The 16,361-nt window shown below is 43.0% G+C and overlaps 1 pseudogene; it reads right to left on the reverse strand.

The window, feature by feature from the left end:
• Positions 1 to 160: 160 nt before the first annotated feature.
• On the reverse strand, positions 161 to 16,107 carry LOC133133358 (uncharacterized; annotated as a pseudogene).
• Positions 16,108 to 16,361: the final 254 nt, after the last annotated feature.

Consider the following 16,361-nt stretch of genomic DNA (forward strand, 5'->3'; position numbering starts at 1 on the left):
TTGTGATATTTGGGGACATTGTCCTGACCCCAGACCCTGAACTGGCGCGCACTCCCTCCATCTCCAGCAGTGGGCAGCCCTGCCTCCTGCCTGTTCAGTACCCATATTCACACCCGGGCTTCATGAAGGAGGAAGGGTAGTTTTCCATTGCACACATTCATCACCCAGCTCCTGACAGCAAGATGCATAGAGGCCTTGGAACTACAGAGGACTTCTGTGCTGGAGTCCCTGGCTGCCTCCCCAAGCTCTCTGTCTTGGCCAACACCAGGACAGACACGTGCCCCAATTGCCAGTTAGAACCAGGTAGCAGCAGGGCAGGCTTTGTGAAGAAAAGGCAGACTGACTCGCTCTTGGAACCGAGCGTGTCGACAAGAAGGCCGCGCTAGCTGCCAACAACCCAATCTCCAGCAAATGGGCTCATGTGTCGAAGATTATTACAGCACGTGCGAGTCCATCTCCACGTCCATACCTCCAGGCTCTATCTCTGTTTGCTCTGCCTGAGCCAGGACGGAGCAACACAGGCCCACACAGACCAGCTAGACCACGGCCCCGAACAGCCCCGTTGAGTGGGAAGGCTCCGTTTATTGGCCGTGTTAATCAAGGACAGATTTCTTTTTTGCGCTCCTTCATCTCTCTGGAGTCGCTAAACAGTCCGTGAGCGAAGCCGATACCTCAGCGGAGACCTTTTGTTTCATCTCTTCTCCGTGGCCGTGGCAGCGGCTCGGCAAAATGGCTCCTCCTGGGTCCCTCAGCTCTCCGAGAGGGAACGGCAAAAAAACACCGAAAAACACAAAATGAAGATACGGAGAAAATAAAGGAAAGTGGAAGTACTAGAGGGAGAGGGGGCTGAGGACTCTGCCAAACAACGGCAAACTCTCTCATTAGGGGGAGACGAGGTAATAATGTTTCCCTGAGAAAAACAAAAGAGATTCTCTTCAGGCAATAAAGAAATATCGCGAATATCATAAAAGAAGAAAAGGGGTGGGAATCACACTCGTGCTTCTACCTTTGCTGCCTTTAAAATGTAATTGTAGACACCCTAACGTCTATATATACACTACAAGGAACTGAAATATCCAAATTGATTGACAAAAAAAAACAGATAAAAAAAGATTATCTCATTGTCTGATTATTTCGAGCCTGTTCTGGATCATTGACAATTTCAATAACAAGCAGTAATACACTTCAAACCTCATTACAACGAATACAAACTATTATCTGGGATAATCCAGATTGCTTTCGACTACTACAAAAACAGATTGTGCAGTCAAATAATTATAATTATGTCTGGATCGACATATCTCTGTAAAGCATACTGAAGTGAACTAACACAAACAAAAAATAAAAATAATAATTTTGAGACCTTTGGTAGTGGGTGATTACACTGTCAGAAAAAAGGTAGGAAAGTGGCCAAAAAGGTATAAATGCTTGTTGCTAGGGCGGTACATACAATCATACCTCTAGCCAGCAATATAATTAATTTGTACCTTTTCGCTTAGAAAACATGACTGTACTTTCAGGATACATTTGGGAAATGTGATCCTTGAAGAATAAAAACATATTGCCACTGTCACTTTACATTACAATACACCTGACTGGTTGGTAGCAGCGAGGGGATTTGAAAACAGATGCCAATCAATCCTTGCCTTTGTGAAGAGCCTTTGGTTTGATGATGAAATCCGATCGCTCATTAAAAGGGGTATTCTGATTCTGTACACTGGGTGGCACTAAAATCCTAATGAGCAACCCCAACTGAAACAGGACATACTTTTCTTTCTTAACTCGTCTCTGATTAAAATGCAAGCACAAAATATATGAATAACAAAGTACATAAAACAAGCGACGTAAACGCTGGTAATGTATGCACACATATGTTAAAATAAATCATTTGAGAAAATCCGTCAACCAAATCACCCGTCGTAAGTAATCAGCTAAAACGCAAACATGCGTTCGTGAAACACTATCTATCACTGTCTTTCTTCATTGGGTTTAATGTCTAATTCATTGTTTAGTGATGAATGAGTTATTTATCACCCACTTTTTTTTCCCCCGATACTTGAATCCCCCTAGCCCAATTTAATCGTGTGAAATTTACCCACGGGAGACGAAAACTGATTTAAGGTATGCGGCCTTGGTAGAGTTACATTAATTGGCCGACGGGACAAGGTTAGGAAAGCGTAATGAAAGTTAGCGGGTATGCCACTTCATCACATCCATGGCCTCTGCTATTACTTTGAGCCAGGTTACCCAACCGTGAAATGGAACTTCATGTGATGCTGCAAATATGCCCTACCTAATCCCCATCCCCTGTGGGTGTTCACACCAATCATCAAGGCACTCTCTCTAATGTGTGCGGAGAGGGGGTTGGGCGAGCGAGGGGGGAGAGGAGCGGGGGTTCCGGACAGCTGAGGAGGAAGGGGGGAAAAAAGACCCATAATCCAACAGGTTAAATCTACTTAGTATCCATTTGTTCAAAATGGCTCCCTGACTCAATCATTCCATTTGCCACCAAGATGCAGCCTTTGCTCAAATTCAGCAAATTCTGGAGCCTCCAGAATCACAAATGGGGGAGATTCTGTGGCTATGGGGCTGTTTCATGCACTTCATTAAGTACACCTGCCCATTGATGCTATAGCTTTCTACACAATATAGCCTGTGACTCAATAAATAAAACATGTAGATATGATGAAGAGGTTTAGTTGCTGTTCAACTGAACCTTAGAAACACATGCTCTTAGTGTTATCTAAGTGAGTTTGACCATGATATTATTCTTGGTGTGAGACATACTGGTTCTAGCATCCCAGGAACAGCTGCGACTTCCACTCGTACAATCCCAAGAGTTTACAGATAATGGTGCGAGCAACAAAAAAACCATTCAGCGAGTGGCAGTTGCGTGGGCAAGAACACCTTGTTAATGAGAGAGGTCAGAGGAGAATGGGCATGTTCCTTCCAGCTAACAGAAAGGCCACAAATGCTGAAGAAATCAGCTTTTAACAACATTATTGGGCAGAAGGACATCTCTGAATGTGCAATTTGTCGAACCTTGAAGCGGATGGGCTAGTGCAGTGTTCCACTTCTGTCAGCTATGAACGGGCAAGAGTGGGCACATATCCACCAAAGCTAGATGATTGAAGATAAATGAAGCCTGCTCTGACAAATCTCGATTTCTGCTGTGACACGCAGATGGCAGGGCCAGAATTTAGAGCAAACAGCGTGAATCCACGGATCCATCCTGCCCTGTCAACAGTGCAGGGAGGTGGCAGAGCTAAGCCTTCCTGCTAACCGCGTGCATCCCGTCATGGCCACCATCTACTCTTTGTAAAATTGACAGCCGCAGCAGGATAATGCACCATGTCACAGAGCAAGCATCATCTCAGGCTGGTTTCATGAACAAGACAATTACTTCAGTTTGTACCAGCGGCTGGCACAGTCCCCAGGCACAGTCCCCAGGTCTGAATCTAACAGAGCATGTTTGGGATGAGGTGTGATGGACAGTTCACAGTATGAAGTTGTGGCCAAAAATATGGACAAAATTTAGATTCTAAAGCACTTTGGTGCAACCATGAAGAATTCAGTCTGTACTGGAGACAAGCCTGTACTCAGTCAGAGAAAGGCCTACATAGAAAATGGCCTTTAATTTGGACAGCAAGTTTTTGTCTTGACTCTCATTTCTAACTCATTGGATTTGAAATGAAACAACGAATATGGAGTAAAAGTAAACACTACCAGCTTAAATTTAATTTAAGGGTAATTACCAATACCCATATCCAGAGATCCTTGCAGGAACTACTGCCCGATTGTTAACACTTTAAGGTGTATTTGGACAACTCTTTTCATGTATTTGTACATAATTAATTCATGTTAACAACTACATTAGTTATTGCCTATTCATATTGGAATGGAAAATATAGTTAATGTATTTGTTATGGTTAGCTAATTATAAGTCCATTCCATAGTTTGCTGATCTATAAATATCATGTAACAAATATGTTCGTTGTTAACAAATGAATGAACTAATGAAAAGTTAATTCCATGCTTAATTAATGTATCTGTCTATCATTAATTCATGTTACAACTACACTGGTTAATGCCAATTCATTAACCTTATTGTAAAGTGTGACCACCCTATTTATCAATAATCCCTCTAGGGGTGAACCGAGTACTTGGTTTATTTAATGATATTTTTCAGAGCACAAGTGTTGTACGAGCAATTGGATCAATATCCGTGATGATTGCATAATTGGCACATTTTATGTATCTATTTCATTGGGTGCACTGTGTTGGTAAATAGGGGTATTCAGCTTTAAGAGTGGCAATCATGAAGACTGTGTGAGCTCACAATGTTCTGACCAGCACCAGAAGCACAACTACAACAGTTTTGCGCTCAAAGGCAGGCAAATCTCCAATACATCTTTATCTGGTTAATCTGTGAATCTGTAAATCCGTAAATACAGTGACTACTACTACTACTTTAGGCTATTAAGTAGCCAACTTTACCATTTGAAATTAGACAGCACCGATGATGATGTGAACAAGGATTCCACACAACACTGCAGTTTTTAAAAAATGAACAAAACCGAAACATATTGAACACCTTACACAGTAAACAAATGAGTTTTTATATAAAATTAGAGTTTATAAACTACTTTACTAATTAGTTAGGCTACCCTTAAATCGAATTGAGCAGGCAAGGTGCTTTCTGATTTAGAATAAAGCAAGCCTTTTAATAATATTGGCTGTGAGCATGCAGATTGCAGATACAGTTGCTAACTCTCACCATTACGCACACATGTACAAAATATTTTGCTCTGGCTTGTTTGTTTACTGTACGTTGGTAAAAAGGGTGCCAATAATTCTGGAGCTGACTACATGCTGTATGTATACAGTGAAGTGCGTAAGTTTTTAGACAGCAGTACGGTTTCTGTTCTTTCGGCTGAGTTCTCCAGCACATAGGATTTTAAATGAAACAATGAATATGAGGATAAAGTGCAGACTATCACCTTTAATTTGAGTATTGACATTGGGCGATGTAGGAACAACATACAGCATACAACTTTCAGAGGTAAATAATTCATTGATTCACTGATTTTGTCAAAGGGCAAATCTCCGAATGGCCTGGCCCTATAGGAATGGGAAGTTATCATACAAAACGTAGACAAGGCTCCGCCCACTTCTGGTTTAAACCACGTCCATTTAGGAATACCGATACGGGTACAGATAATACAGTTGGTTGAACAGATACAGATACAGGTAATGCCGTACTCGCTCACCCCAAAAGCCCCTGCATTTTAGGAGACCAAAAGTAATTGGACAACTGGCGGCAAGGGGGGGCAGCTTTGCGTTGTTGCTCTTGCAGTTGATCGGTGGGAGGGACTGGCAATGTCCGATCTATTCCCATAGGACTAGCATGGCTCTGTTCTTGTGAAAAGTTGTCCAACTTAAGAACACTGAAACTCCCGCGATGGTTTCATTTTTTTTTATAAATTGAGGAGCACTTCACAGATTGCGAACAGCTCATTATAGAAGCCGTGATTAAAGTGAAAGTGTCTGTTCCAATGCACGTCAAACAATGTGACGACTTGGGCGAAGACAGCACAATGGGGATGTATCAGTGATGTGTCATCTCAGAGGTTAAGGAGCCATTGTTAGAAAATCAGCAAGTCATTCAGCATTAAGTTTAGAAGGGACCCAACAGAGAGCTCTCTGCTTGTCGGCTTCATCCGTACGCTGACATTTATCGAGAAATTTGTGTAGAATTACAGAGACACAGCTCGCTATTAGCTTCCTCTTTTAGCGAACAGCATGCAAGGACCCAGACAACAAACTCTGCGGTGGCAGACAGCGCAACAGTCAGCGGCGAATTCACATTTCATTATTCGCTAATTTACACGCGTAATGACATTCCTTGAGTTTTCAACGCAACACAAAGGCTCTAAAAAATAACGGGCGCATTTTGTGCTAACCGGGAGTTGAACCGCCGCAGAGTGAACTCTCCCAATGTGTCTAAGTCTCTGACAAATGTCTGCGCAATTCAGACTGTCAAGCCTTCCAGCAGGACTTAATTCCATTTAAAATCACAGTGGATCTAACACGCAAGTCCCAGCTGGTGAGCCGCCAATCGGCTCATAGTAATTTAATTCATTTCGATGTGTGACTCATAATTAAATCATAGGAAGGCAGCTTCAAAACTAGTCAAAGCACTCTGCATATTGATAGAACCCACTGAAAAAAAGTTAATTTTTTTTGTATAAAATAGTAGTAAAACAGCTGTGTACTGAATGTTGCACTTTTCAAGGCTCAGGAAATATTTTAGAACACATGCTTTGACATGCACGCGCAATTTTCATTTTAATATTCACAATACACCTGTATGTCAATACAAAGCTTAAACATAACTAATTACGGCAATGCATCACATTAATTGGCCGTATCTTAATAACTGGACGGATATAAAAGTAAACAACAATGACGGATTGCTAGCCAGCATAAGACTTCCACACAGAAGAAGAGTGCGCCTGCCGTCATTAACTCCCATAACCCGTTGATGGCGGTTAGGCACAAATGCAATGATCGGATACATGGACTTTTCACTACTCATAAAATAATTGTATGAATAAGACAAGACAGTGTGGGATGGAAAAATCAAAGAAAAAAGTCAATTATGCCCTTTGGTCATTTTGCCACAGCGAAGGTTTAAATCCAATTTCACAACTTATGTTTCGTCCACCACTTCTTCTGATTGTACTCATCTATATGAGTGGTGGTTCACAACGTGGCGAAGCCGGGAGGAATTATTCCGATGGGCTATCGACTGAGTCTCTGCCTGTCTGGCTGTTATACAAGCCACAAAAATATTGTTGGCAGGGATAGGGGAAGGGAGTATTGATTGTCAAGTTATGCAATTTTCATAAATGAAGAAATGTCAGTTGGAACACATTTGCAAGCAGTGGTTAGCTTTAACTGTAGCCAGCTATTTCATCGCTAAACTGTTATGAGTCACTGAGAAAAGTGTTTGGCCATTTTCAAAATGTACAATGTTCTATTTGCTGATGCAACTAGCTGGTCTGGTTATCAATGTATGCGCTGCGTGCATATGACCACCACTTCTTTTATTAACGATGGGCATCAGAAAAAGTCTGAAACTTACATATATACATATATAACATACATGTAATATATACAAAAAAAAAATGTATGTTGAATCCATTATTTAATGCAGTGTATGCCTAAAGTGCACTGATGCACCGAGGGGTAAGGGCTCACAGAAACCAAATAAATAAATGAATAAATAAATAAATCAGGTTCGTTATCACACTTTCCCCCGACTGCATGTGTGTCACTTAATAAAAGGCGCACATGGACAGATGTCAATAAACAGTTTAAAAACAATTTAATTTCTAATGCCTATCTGATTGGATGAGAGCTAACATTCAGCATAATGTATTCAGTATTTTCACAGACTCTGTTCATCACTGGCTGTTAGCAAAACTAATCAGCCATTTTCTTCGCTGGGTTTTAAAAAGGATGCTTGCGCTGGCACGTAGGATGGCCTTTTGAAAGCGGTGTAAATGTATAAAAATGAACAGCTACTTCAGTGCATATTGATTGCAGATCTGATGAGTTTAATTGATTTCCTGTCCCAGATTAACAAGAGCGTGACCCTGGGCCTTGAGAGAGCTGTGCACAGACTAAAGCAAAGGGAACACAAACTTGACTTTAGGCACAGCGGCTGAACACACACACACATTTAGAGGCAAACCAACACAGCGCGCAAACACAATCGAACACAAAAACAAGGGAGGCATGTGCAATTCCCTGTGATGGAGATGTGGCCGTGTTTTGAATGCTACTTCTCGAGGTGCCAAAGAGACTACATAATGTAAGTATATTCTCCTGACAGTTTTAAAACACTAAAGTACAGATGAAGTACCCAGACTTGAACATGTGACTGAATGTCCCCTAGAGAATGTGACCTCACCCCTGGCGAAGTAGTGGGAGTTTGATAAATTCTCTTGGCGAGGGACCTTGGTCTTTAGCTTGGCGGGCTAATTGTGTCTCCTGTGGTCTCCTGTGAAACAGCCAGCTGTGGTTCGAAACAAGCAGCAGATGTACTTCTGTTTCAATTACTATGTACAGTGGGGACCAAAAGTCTGAGGTCTACCAATAACTTATTGTTTTCATTATTTATCTAGGGCTAATATGATAATGATACTCTGTTTATACTTTTCTTTCAAGAACACATCATTTTTTAATGGTATGTCACAATAAGTGTGTTGGTATTTATTGGAGGTCAAACGTTGTTACTGCTTGGTGGGAAGGCCTTCCTCATGAGCTCCCCATGTTCAAGAGCTGCGATATATCTAGACAAATACTTGACCCCAGATTGTTGTTATTATTTGGTGAATCCGCCTCACCTTGGTTACTGCCTTCATGCTGCTTGCCATTGATTCCACCAGCTTATGCAACACCTCATCTTCCATTTCATCCCAGCACTTTCTCAATACCTCCTGCAGATGATCTGCTGACATTGCATGATGTTTGGCCTTTTCCCTCAACTGTGCCCACAGACATTCGATCGAGTTCAGGTCTGGTGACTGTGGTGGGAATTGCACCCAGCGAGCTCCCCCTGTTCTCAATTATGTATCTTTGAATAAGAAGTGTGAGTACTGTTCAGTAATTCCATTATTCCTTGATAAATAATGAAAACTACCAAAACTTGGTAGTAGTCCTCAAACTTCTGTTCCCCACACTAAACCCAAAATCGAACAGATACCACCTGCTGAATCACAAAAAAAGAAGAAAAATAAAGAACTCATTAGGCGTATATTTGCCAGAAACCAGGAGTGCATAAAGGTGTTCCTGGAACCACAGTAGGTGTAGCTCAATGGTGCGATCGCAATCCTCTGTTCATCTTATTCACAGTAGGGTCTTTTTAAATGATGCTCATCATCAGGTCTTCAGCCCATCCATATGTCCTTCTGCCTGGCCAGCTCCCTGCAGCTCTCATTACACCAGAGCCAGGCCTCTTCATTTTCACCTCACTCATCCTCTTTTCTTCAGACCCTCACCACCCCCTCCACCTCCACCTCCCTTCCACCTCCCCCCTCCCCAGTGAAGCTAGCGGTCGGCCATCTTCTCTCTGCTCTGCTCATTCCTGCAGTGCCCGCAGTCACAGAGGCACAGAAGCTTCAGTATCACTGGCTCATTCTTTACCTTGATAATCTAATGTGTGGATACCGACCGTGCTTACTTTATGTAACAAATATAAACATATCTAAATTGTTCACCCATAAATGGCTGTTGTATCCTGGAAGATACAGATATTTTGGCACGGAACGGGAGGAGTAAGTAGTGAGTGTACAGTGAATTATGAAACAGTGAAGGGTGGTATGTTGGAAGTTGGTGATTTCATATTTGAAGTCTGGAATCAACTTGTCATCCAAGAATATCCACCAAAGACCTGACAATTAATTTTGTACATGAGTATCTGATCTTAATTTCAAAAACCTTATATTCTACAGTACTACACAGAAACCTATACTACAAAGGGCAAAAAATATATATTAATATTTTCACAGCAATGTTTTTGTCATCCATGACACTTATATTACTATGTCAAAACATACTTTAGCGTTTTTATTCTGGGTCTCAGGAGGATATATCTGAACACACACTTAAAAACTCCAATAAATTATTCAGTGGAATTTCAGTTTTTTAATAATAAATATGTGATTTGTTCATGGAGCAGGTAGAATATCAGAGCAAGAGCGTTGGGTACAACGACCCAGAACAAGTTGCTCCATGCACCAAAAAAGTTCAGACCGTGCTAAATTTCCATGCATGAACTCAAAGTGCTTGTTTAGTCAAATTAAGATGCATGACTTACTGTGAGACCATCGGCTCTGTAGTGCCTGTCTATGGAGAGACCTATAAGCTAGTGTAACAAAAAAAAAAAAGAAGACTCTTCAAAAGACAGAAAGGAGAAGGCTGGCCTTTTTCCAAATGTGAAGTGCTTTGTTCATCTGGCTTCTGCGCTCTAAAAAAGATATTAAGACACAGCAGAGACTTCGAAACAGTGTAGCTGAAGATGCTATTGAAGTTCATTAACCTTCTCTGCTGTGGACCAGGCTCAAAAGCCAGGGAGCTGCCGACAGACTGACCGGATGGGGGAAATAGCAGGTCCCTGATTAGCCTTGTCTAAAGTATGATTGGTACAGGAGGCCGTTTCCTCGGACCGAGCCCAGGAAAGTTCTGGTGAGGACAGCCATAGAGATCACAGGGAGCTGTTGAAGCCGGCTCCACAGCTCTAGCCGTCACAGATGAATTGAGGACATCTCGGCTTGTCTCTCACGGTTCTAAGGCCTGGGCGGACCCCCACTGTGCCTCTGGATCGCTCCCAAGGCACCTGGGACAGGAATAAAACCTGGTCCGCCGATCTGGAAGCCGATGGTCTCTCTTATTTTATTACCCTGCTCCAGGCTCCTCTGCCTTTCCAGGCAATTTCGTATGAAACGTTCTTAAATTAATTAATGGCACATTTCCTGAAGTTTCCAGCATGACACCTTCTGTTGTCTTGTGAAGAAAAGAGAGGAAAAACACTAAGATATTTACTGAATGAGAACGGCTGTGTTTGCATAGCATACATACTGCTGGATGCATCCGCTTCACGTTTAATCAAATTTCTATATATTATCATACACAAACATACAGTATGACTCATATAAACAAGAGCGTTAAGCAGCACCCTTATATTACACTCTACACGAGAGGAATGAGACAAGAGTCAATGTGGCAATGTTAGAGAGTTGCAATATATCTAGATAAATACTTTTTTCAGTCTTCTGCCTCACAATTCGTGACCCCAGATTGTGTGCCTCTAGCGTGCTTGGAATGGAATTTACAGTTTGTGCTGCATTCTGCTAAAAAAAATCCTACAATCTGCTTGGTACTAGCACATTATCTAATCTTATCTTGCCGGTTGATAAGAGTTGATTTGAAACATTGCTTCCAACTGGATTGTTAATTGCACATGAATCATGAACTGATTGGCTAAGAGCCTCTGTGGAAACTGGGTTGACACATAGGCTCTATAGTACCTACCACAAGGTTATTAGTCTCACAAGTGAGGTTTCTACGAACCGGACCAAAGCAAAAGTGTAGGCATAAGAGTGGCACTAACTATTCCTTTCTCGATTAATTAGCCTCTTCTAAAGTTCTAGCATTGGCTTCTCACCATCACCAAAATCTAAGAATTAAGTTAGATTCTACCCAGAAACAAGTAACTTCTTTTAGAGAACCCAAATTACAGACTTACTATGGCTTTTCACTCAATTGCTTGGGTTGGTATCTTGGTATGGCATATATTAATCACCTCCCATCTCATAAGCATATTCTGTACAAGATAATGTAATTACAAGAACAGTGGAAGATTTTGACGGTTGATTAATATATGCCATAAAATTAAGATTGTATTAAACTGTGTATGCAGAAAGCAGAAACCTACTTTTACTGCTACCGATTTCAGGAAACAACAACAAAAACCTCTTCACTCATTGTACTTAATAAATAATAACTTTTAAGATTACACCCCCTCATTTCCCCCTACAAAAACATTGTTATTGTCTTTCTGCACTTGGTTGGAACGTGTAAGACCAAATAAAAATGTAAATTGCAGGCTATAACACATAGAAGTGAGTGCTTTTTATTCTCACTTTGGGAATGACTGCAGCAAAGCAGAGTGAAAAAAGTCAACATTTTTCACACTTGTCACCTTGGGTGGGGGAATTATACTTTGGCTTCATACTGCTGTTGTGTTTCTAGGTACCTGCAAAAAAATATATATTTTGTGTATCAAAAAACCATCATTATGCTAAACCGATGTCTTGTTTTGGCCGCAGCTGGATGACAGTACTTGGAATCTAATCTTCCCTCCAAGGTTTAACAAACAAGATGCCACCTTATTCTTATTGTGACAATGTAAATTAAACTGAGACTCCACACAGTTAGTCAGAGGAACTCATCCAGCTGGTTAAGTTGTCAGTGTGTCACGAAGATCATATGATGAATATTTCAATACCATGCCAGATCACTTACCGCCAGGCTAGCACTGGCGCCCAGCCAGAGTTATATTGTTCGCACCTGGTGTAAGAGGCTACTGTTGGCACACTAGCGCCCTTTAAGCCTACTCAAGCTGCTGCAGACCAGGCGCCACATTACAGAAACATCCTTACTGACAAATCCTATTCTGCCATAAGGGCATAAGATAGTTTAACACCATAGTTGTTCATTTTTCTCTTTTGGTTATAGAACAGACCGACAGAGACAGTTTGTTAATTCATTGCAGACAGGTCAAAATGTAACTCAGTCATAACATTCTGTCTTATTATGCTGTCTAGTATTTAGGGTGGTGTGGTGTGACTTCAAATGAACCTTCTAGAACTTGTGCTGTACAAAGCCATCCATGATAGTCCCAGCTGAGTGTAGAAAACAGAACAAACATAACACAACAGCAATGAAAACATTTTGTATTATCCAAACAATATTTCAATGTTATGGAATCTAGTGGGCAAATGATTTTGGAACTGTTACAAATATCAAGGCTATTGTCACACAGGCTGCAACATGACAGAACCAGTGTAAGTTTCAGAGTGTAAGTTGAGTGCAACTTTAATATCTCAGTTTAACTTTCATATAATCTTAAGATGGATTGGTTAGATATCCTTGGATGCTTTAGTCAGGGAAAGATGGGTGATGTATGCTAGGAACCCCTGAACAAGATGTGCTTGTGCAATATAAAATCCTACCTCAGTCCGATGAGATAAGAGAGGATCTTGGGAGGATGTTTTTAAATCTCCATGTAACTCTACTGGATATAACCTGTACATTTTAAACATCTTATTTCAGGAATAAAATAAGAGAACTCCAAATCAATATTCAGTAGGAATTTACAACTGCTATCACATGAATTACAGTACATAATTCAGAAGTGGGGTTTCTGATATTGACCAATATCTTCTCAAGTACCAGACCGGATCTATGCAGTGTATCTTTCACATTTAATCTTTCAAATGCTGTGATGGTTTAATTAGAGTTTGACATTAGTTAAAGACTTCAGTTTGGGCTACAGTGCAAAATACCAGTGGGGCCCTTGAGCAAGGCCCTTAACCCCACATTTCTCCAGGGAGGACTGTCTCCTACTTATTTTAATGAACTGTAAGTCACTTTATATAAAAGCGTCAGCTAAATGACATGTAAAGTAATATAATAGGTAACTGCTCCATCCTAACTACGCCGTTCAGTGCCCTATCCAAAAGACACGAGAACATGCCGGAATGCTTGAAATGTCCTTGGGGACGGCTGGCATCCTGTCCATCAACATCCCCCTTCTCAACTTCAGAAGGTGCTCACCTAATTCCTGTGCTAAGCCGCACGCACCCCGAGGTAGACGTGTAACGCTCGATACACCCTTGTACTAATAAGAACAGAAGGAACCGACCCGCCAGGCTCACGTTATGCGCCGCAGAGACAGCCTGTTTCCAGGGAGCAGAGGAGCAGTCTGAAAACACTCGGAACGAACACAGTGATAAATGCCATGACATTAATAATTGAGGACGCTGAGGGTTGTGGGAGCCGAAGAAGTCGATGCGAATGGCCGAGAGTACCTGCCTGCTCTTTCATCAGGAGCAGCCATGCACAAAAAAGCTCCGGAAAAGAAAGGGGGAAAAAAAGAGTTACCCAAACAATTCATTAAAGGAGTATCCGCGGCAGTCCTCTGATAATGCCGGGGACTTCATTAAAAAGGTCATTATGTTTAGTGATGGATGACTTGCGGCAAGCAGCCGCAAATGAAATAAAGCCGTGCCTCCTAACCCCCTGCGATGTCACATTTAATGTCAGGGAGTGAAATGAATTGGAACATGAGATTTGCGCTCATGGTTGCAATTAGATATTAATCCCCATATGCTTTTTATCTGTTTTCAAAGATGCGCATTCTTCTTTCTGTAAATGTGCACGTCTGTCTTCCGCGGAGAAGTTGTTCTCCTTTCACGGAACGCGCTAGATCAACACGGGCCCTTTTATTGGGCTCATTGTTTCGTCGAAGGAGGCGCTTTTGAGGCTCGGATTCACCAGAGGACGTGTTCCTCATTCATCGCCGAGCAAGACTGAACAATGGCGTAACATTTCAGGTACAAAGGCTGGCTTGTTAATCCGCTCTGGGAGTCTTCTGCGGTGGCTAGGCAGCTTCCCAGCGAGGGGCTCTGCTTTGCCTAAACAATGCCACAATGAGAAGGGTCAAGCACACGGACGGGGTGGGGGGGGGGGAGTGGTGTTCGGTTAGAGCGCCGGGGGAGAGGAATAGAAAGAGGGAGCGCACGCTCAATTAAACACAACAATGGGACAATGACGGACAGGCGACAGACAGCAGGAACCAAGGCTGCAGGTGAGGGCCGGGGTCTCCCCGTATCTGACTCCAGACGTGGGGCGATGGGTTCCCTGGGCAGTCCGTCCGGGCTCCTCTGCCGCGTGTGCAGCTGGGGTGCGGTGGAATAAAAGAGAGGGAGTACAATTTGCCTCTGATATCTCAGACGGCCGTGAGAGCTTGGCATAGATCAGCAGTTACAGAAAACCACCAGAGATCAGCCACTGTGCATAGATCAGCAGTTACAGAAAACCACCAGAGATCAGCCGCTGTGCATAGATCAGCAGTTACAGAAAACCACCAGAGATCAGCTGCTGCGTGAGCTCGGCATAGATCAGCCATTACAGAAAACCACCAGAGATCAGCGGCTGTGCATAGATCAGCAATTACAGAAAACCACCAGAGATCAGCGGCAGTGCAAGCTCGGCATAGATCAGCAGTTGCAGAAAACCACCAGAGATCAGCAGCTGTGCGAGCTCGGCATAGATCAGCAGTTAGAGAAAACCACCAGAGATCAGCGAGTGCAGCCAAAATCCGCCGCTAAAGGCATATGACACAGATATGCCATTTAGAACCCCAAAAAAACTTCAGCTGCTGCGAGGATCAACCACAGAAGAAAGAGTACAGATCAACTTTTGCACATAAATGATGGAGATCAGCCTCTTCAGCGGAATAGCAGAGATCAACTGCTACACAGAAAAGCCAGAGCTCAGGTGCTACAGAGGAACACTTTTGATCAGCCACTTTTGATCAACAGCCAAAGACAAGCAGCAGAGATCAGCTGGTAATGATGAACAGCATGGATCACCTGGGAACAAAAAGCAGCAGAGATCAACTGGTAATGATGAACAGCATAGAAACTTGTAATGGTGAGCAGCATAGATCATCTGGTAATGGTGAGCAGCAGAAATCAGCTGGTAACAATGAACAGCATAGATCAGCTGGTAATGATGAACAGTACGGATGAACTGGTAATGATAAGCAGCAGAGATCAGTTGGTACTAATTAACAACATACTGTAGATCAACTGGTAATAATGAACAGCATAGAAACCGGTACTGATGAGCAGTATAGATCAGCTGGGACTAATGAGCAGCATAGAAACCGGTACTGATGAGCAGTATAGATCAGCTGGTTCTAATGAGGAGCATAGAAACCGGTACTGATGAGCAGTATAGAAACCGGTAATGAGTAGCAGCATAGATGAGCCGGTAATGATGAGCAGCATAGATCAGCTGGTACCAATGAGCAGCATATAAACCGGTACTGATGAGCAGTATAGATCAGCTGGTACTAATGAGCAGCCTAGAAACCGGCACTGATGAGCAGTATAGATCAGCTGGTACTAATGAGCAGCATAGAAACGGGTAATGATGAACAGCATAGAAACGGGTAATGAGCAGCAGCACAGATGAGCCGGTAGCGATGAGCAGTACAGATCAGCTGCTGAAGGCGGCAGGAATGGGTGAGAAGGAGACAGCAGCAGCAGAGTTTGTGCACGGCAGGATCCCTCACGCTGGGTCGGACGGCAGACGCCGTGGCGGTTGCCCAGGCGAGCGGAGCGGCGAGGGCGCTAGCGGCTGCTCAGAAGCCCGGCGGGTGACGCGGGGCTGGCAGGCAGCTGTCAGGGGCAGGGCTGACTGATTAATGATGCCTGCGCGCTCCAGACACACACCCTCTGTGCTCATCACAGGCCTCGGGCTGCTCCGGGCAGGACATCAGCCAGCAGAGCTCCCAGCAGGCTCCCTCTCCCTCTCTGTGTCCCTGCATCGCTTTCATGATCCCTCTCTCACATGTACGCACTCTCCCTCAGACTCTCTCTCTCTCTTTCTGTCTCTCCCTCCCTTTCTCTCCCTCTCCCTCTCTCTGTCCCTGCCTGGCTTTCATGATCCCTCTCTCACATGTACACACTCTCCCTCAGACTCTCTCTCTCTCTCTTTCT

This window comes from Conger conger, chromosome 7 (genome assembly GCF_963514075.1).
Source record: "Conger conger chromosome 7, fConCon1.1, whole genome shotgun sequence".
Lineage (NCBI taxonomy): Eukaryota > Metazoa > Chordata > Actinopteri > Anguilliformes > Congridae > Conger > Conger conger.